This window comes from Solanum tuberosum, unplaced genomic scaffold (assembly GCF_000226075.1).
Source record: "Solanum tuberosum cultivar DM 1-3 516 R44 unplaced genomic scaffold, SolTub_3.0 scf00550, whole genome shotgun sequence".
Lineage (NCBI taxonomy): Eukaryota > Viridiplantae > Streptophyta > Magnoliopsida > Solanales > Solanaceae > Solanum > Solanum tuberosum.
This window is the reverse complement of record NW_006239472.1, coordinates 303,690-309,899: the sequence shown is the minus strand read 5'-3', so window position 1 is coordinate 309,899 and position 6,210 is coordinate 303,690. Positions and strand designations below refer to the sequence as shown.

Sequence of the window (6,210 nt, the reverse complement as noted above, 5' to 3'; positions counted from 1 at the left end):
AGGAAGTGGGTTCATCAATGGCCAATGTTGGCCCACTAAATACTAATCCTGCTTTTGCTAAGGAACATCAGGTCAAGTATATGTCATTACCCATCTATTTCCAGGATCCATATATTACCAGAATGCCACACTTTCATGCTCCACCCATTATGGAGCCTCATTTACTGGTCTCTCAAGTGCAGGATGAACCCAAGCACCAGCCTCGTTTGTCAACTGCTTTTGTCGATGAGCAAAATACTGGTGATGCTGTAGAAATTGATTCATCTGAGGACACCTAAGTACTCTTTTTTTTTTTTTCCTTCTATCATTATTTAAATCATTACCCTTCTGTAACAATAAAAGCATGTTATATTTTTATCGGCATCATTTTGGCATCAAAAGTATACGTGGTTAGCCTGTTCTATTTCTTAGTTTCTGAAATGTGTTCTTTTTGGTCCTGCAGGATGAATCTGACCGACATGATGATATTTCTGGCTTTATATTCATGTGTAGTAGAAATACAAAGCATGCTTGATACAAATTCCGTGTTTTTGGGCTTCCTTCGAACAAACAAGAAAGGATAGAAAAGATTAAGCCAGGAGCAAAGCTTTTCCTGTTTGATTTCGAAGCAAAGCTTCTGTATGGTGTATATGAGGCAACATCCACTGGAATAATAAACTTGGAACCACTTGCTTTTGGAGGCAAATTTCCAGCACAGGTAAATCAATTTGCTGTCAGTTATTTAAAAATCTGTCCACTTCTTGATTTTTTAATGCATGATGATAGTAAGAAATGGGTTTGGGGCTCAATGTGATTTAAATTCATCCTGCTTGCATTTATGATTTGCTTGGCTCTTAAGCCCCCAAGCTTAAGAATTTCGCTTCTCCCATCTTTCCAAGTCATTGTGCAAGTTCGTAGGCTTTGGTGTGAATAATACCAAAGATAAAGAAGCTTTGAGCCACGTGATACTTTTATTTTTATGATGTTGTCACTATCAGTAGAAAGTCATTGCTAGTTTATTCCCCATCCTTCTGTCTACTCTTATGTGTCTTCAGTGTAAGTTTGTAGCTTGTTATTGTTAGTCACAGGGATATTACTAAGATACTTTCTAAATTGTTACATCCCAAATCTGTTGCCTTTTGCTCAACTTATACATTATTATGCATTTCTAATTCTAGTTTGTTTCTGAATGTTACTCTGTAGATAATTTAGTGTCTTAGACCACCAAACACCGATGTTATAATTGACCATTGAACTTAGAAGTTATTTGATTTGGACACTAGTTATATGTGTATTATAAAAATTGCAGAGATTGTTTATGCAGTGAATAATAAATTTTTTTTGAATCATACAGTGATTAATAACGAAGGATATGTTAAGCGGTAACTAATAATGAAGGGATTGTTATGCAAGGATTACTTACTTAAAAGGACATTTTTGTATTTGGATAATTTAATCCTCGTACTGTTAATATCATATTCTTGTTCAATATTTTATCCTGCATAAATTAATGCGTAAATTCTTGTGTAACTTAATGCAAATATTATTTATTACCACCCACAAAACACTGCATTAGTTATGCAGAGATTTTTTTTTATGTGGCCAACCAAATGCCTCATTAGTTACACTGGGTTTTATGTTGAGATAAATTATACTGATACGATCAACCAAACAACCTCTTAGAGTCTTGGACCAATAAACACCTGACATTGTTGTTGATGAGTGATTCTTTCGTATCGTTTTAGTGAGAGACATATCATAGCTTCCCTTTTTTCTTTTGGATAGCATATCATGGCTTCTTTATTTGTCACATTATTATTATGATTATTTTGTATGTGGTCACTCTACCCCAAAACTTCCCACTCAGGAGCCAACTGTTTTCCTTCCTCACTTTGTTCCCTTGGTTACTCAAACCACTAATCTTGTATATGGAGGTAGGGGGTCTTTACCACTTGGTTATCCACCCCTTGTTATGGGTTCTTTTATTGCTGCAGTAGGTCGTGGACTGGTAAGTATTCCTCGATGCCCACTTCTGTGGAGAATCCATAAATGAGAATGCAGCACGTTCATCCTCCACCCATTGTGGAATCTCAACGAGTCTATGAACTCCAAAGTTGCTCAGCATGGATGGCCTGGAACCACGAGCTTCATGGAGAGTGCTCTTACCGTTGCAGGACCTAAACGTATAAATACAAAATTTATATATAATTACCTTGTTTGTATATTGACAAGCGAAAAATACAAACAGACAAGCAAAATATACAAACGCAGCCTCTATTTGTATTTACTTACCCTGTTTGTATAATTGCAAGGAAAATATACAAATTGGCAAGCGAAATATGACTACAACCTCCATAGCAAACAAAACTATAGCTATAGAACGCAATTACAAAAACTATAGCTATAAAGCCTTATTATATCTGTTGTCTTTGCTATTTGTGAAATTTTCTCAATTTTAGTTAAGCACTCATCCAAACAAACTGATATTTTATGGACAAAGTTAAGTCAGCCCACCATTTCAGTGGACCTCAAAACAATCAATCCAACCCATCCATACATGGGTCGCGAGCTAGGACAGACCTGCCCACCATTTCTTAATACTAGTTTTCGAGAATGTTGCACGTTTGTCCCTTATTATTAAATTTCTATATACTAAAAAGTTGAGTTATAAAATAGGAAATGCTGAAATTAACAATAGTAATTTTACCATTTATATTTTATTCATTAAATAATAAAAAATATACTATGAAGAAAAGCATTAAATAGATGATATACTCGAGCATTTTTTGTTATCCTTCATTTGCCGTTTCTCATTCTCTTTTCTTCTCATGTTGAATTGTGCAATTTTCTTCCTATAGTAACATCAATCTTTGTAATTTGGTTCTTAAAAAACATATTGAAATTTTAATTCTGAAAGTGTTTTTACATAATAGTGGAGAATTGACTCTTCATATTCAACTTTCAATTTTAAAAAATTATGGGTGAGTAATAATTAACATTCAATAATTAGGCAGAAGAATATCACATTCTCTTAAGTAAAATAATATCTCTAAGGCAAAAGTAAACATTCTAATTTGGATAATTACTATTTCCTCCGTCACATTTTATATGTCATCCCTTTCTATAAATAACTGAACCACAATACTTGTCATTTTATAAAATTTATGCATAAATTACCATAGTTTGCCTATTATACCCTTGATAGAATAGTTAATTAATCTTGTCATTTATTAATAAAGTTGACTTAAGAAAACATTAAATAAGAGTAGAAGGGTAAAATTACATCATTTATTAATGCAAGTGCAAAGTAAAAAGGTGACATATAAAATGGGACGAAGGGGGTACTTAACTATTTATGGGTCCAGCCAATAATCTAGAGACCGGAGGTTGACAATTTTCCAGCCATAGTTAAAATTTTACATCAACAATAAATAGCTTATCATCACAGTAAATAGATATTTGATGCATACAATTTATAAGTTCTGAAAGACCTCATCAATTGGTACATGTGCAAATGATATAAACACTTGATATATTACGAAACACACTTGCAGGCATCACCAAAATTATTATGTCAATTATTTTTATTATTATATCACATATACATCTTCTTTTTAACCTTAGAAAAGTACTGTATATATGATTTATGGAGAGAAAAGAATAATACTCTTTTTTTCATAAAAAAATTCTTTGAATAATTAAAATATAAATTGAGCAACACAAACTTTTCAAAATGATATGGTCAATTTGAGGAATGAATGTTTCCACAAATAAATAATAGACTAATAAGGTCAATAGATTATACAATATAAACGAAAAGTTAAATAAAAATAAAGTCTCAAAATCACACACTATGATCCATCCTTTATCTCCAATTCGGTGGCCCATTTTATTTTAGGGTATGGATTTTTTTTAAATCTCATTTAGTTATTCCTCTCTACTAATAAATAATAACCTCGAAAATATATTTATACTAAAGTAAAACACTCTATTCAGAATCACATATCAAATTAATTGATTAATCTTTCATTATGAATTTCATCAATAATTAAGAAATATAGTAGAACATGAATTGTATATCACTAATTTCTTCATGTAGGACACAAGATATTCCAATAGAAAAACAAAATCATAAGAAAGTATATCAAAATATTAAAAAAGGACATACAAAATACTTAGGCTGGACAAGGAGGAGTGGATAAAAACAAAAGGAAATTACTGCACATACAAAATGATGAGCAAGATTAATTTTTTGCTTGATAATCTCTCATCCTCCTCTTATCATTTACATGAAGACCATGCTAGGCATTTTATAGCAGTAGCTAGGATGACCTTTGAGTAGATAAAATTAATTTGTATTAACTTAGTTCAATGATTTTAGTCCATATCAAATTTATTTAATGGAAAAAAATTTCAAATACTCTTGAACTTTACAACAAAAGAGAAATTAATTGTTAATGTAAATTTGATTCATGCACCGATTTAAATGAGTTATTTATTAAATATTTAATTATATTTTATAACATTTTTTTAATTAATTTATATAAGGATAAAATGGTAATTCAACTTTGAGCTTTGATCTTTCCACTTATAATATAAATAATAAAATAATAATAATAATAAAAAATTATATTTTATAACATTTTTTTAAATTAATTTATATAAGGGTAAAATGGTAATTCAACTTTGAGCTTTGAGAGTGAAAATATAAATAATAAAATAATATGATATGATATGATGATAGCCTAAACTTACAAAAAACTTAAATATATAGTTCTTCCGTCCCATATTAGTTTATCATTATACTACATATAGTTATTCCATATTAGTTGATCACCTTATTAAATCAAGAAATTATTAAAAAAAAATTTAATATTACCCTTGTAATTAATTCCTTTTTAAAGTGTTCACATCTGTTTGTAAGATTCTAACAAAGTTTTTAAAGGACGAATTAGTAAAATCATCTTCATTTCTCAAGCACCGTATAGAAATGGAAAGTGATCAACTAATACGAGACTCAGGGTGTATAAGGTAACATTACATAGTATTATTAATCATGTCTTAAGTTCATAATTAAATCATTCCAATAATATAAAAAGGTAGATGCGAGAGAAAGAATGATTTTTTTTTAGCAGTTAGAAAAATTGTTAATTTGTCAAGTACTTATATTATCATTTTCTCTAACTTAATTTTGATTTAAAATTTAAGACTTCATTTTTGGGACTTTTTATTATAATAGCCAAGTACAATTTCAGTTTAAACACCTTTCTTTTTGTTATTTTTCTACTTTAAAAAAAAATCAAGTTTTACCGGTCAAAGAACTTATTTGAAGTGTACTAAAAAGTCTCATTCTTAAATAGGCTAGTAAAAGAAAATATATCGACACAGTAGTCCAAACTCACTTTAACAATTCTAGTAATCGAATTTTGTAAAAAAATTTGAGAAAATTACGTGTCTTAAGTTTATTAATTTTAAATAATGACAATTTCGAAATTTCTTAAGTGAAATGACAGAGATGTTACCTTCGCCATATGAGTTGTTAATTACTCTCTTTTTTAATCAAATAAAATTTTCTTATCTACTTATTTCTACCCAAGACATATAATTTAAAGATGAGATATGAATAATAAATACAAATACCCCTCTATATAAAAATTACAAAACATTTTTTTTAATAAATATATGTCATAAGTCATAACTTAAAACTTCACATAAAAAGGAACAAACTAAATAAATACTTTGCTCTTTTATAAATTAAAAATCTAATTAAAGAAGAGATCATTGATCAAACGTTCAGAGAACTAGGCACATGCCATGGGTCAATACATTAGCACCAAATTAATATTATAATTAATTTTTTATTTTTTTTATTTACTATCGTTTAGTTATAACTAGATATGGGACCCCGTGCTAGCACGGGGCTCAATATATGTTACTGTTTCTGTTTTAATTTATGTGGTACATATGAAATTTGAAATTAATCAATTTTTTAGTATGTTTTTATATATTTTAAGTTGCTAATTATTTGTATTTAGAGTATGTTTTACGTAAATATATTAGAAATCACAATAATTAACAAGTTAATATAAAAAAAAACTTATAAAAAATTCATTGACTTTTGAAATTTCATTTGTATCACATAAATCAGGACCGAGTAATATATATGAAAATTACATAAAACGTACTATAACTCACAATAATTAGCAACTTAAAATATCTATATATCTATAT

The 6,210-nt window shown here is 29.0% G+C and overlaps 1 long non-coding RNA gene across 1 annotated transcript; it reads left to right on the top strand.

The window, feature by feature from the left end:
• On the top strand, positions 1 to 2,163 carry LOC107058576 (uncharacterized). Its single transcript, XR_001472130.1, has 3 exons — positions 1 to 71; positions 183 to 697; positions 1,977 to 2,163. It is a non-coding gene; the product is annotated as an uncharacterized lncRNA (long non-coding RNA).
• Positions 2,164 to 6,210: the final 4,047 nt, after the last annotated feature.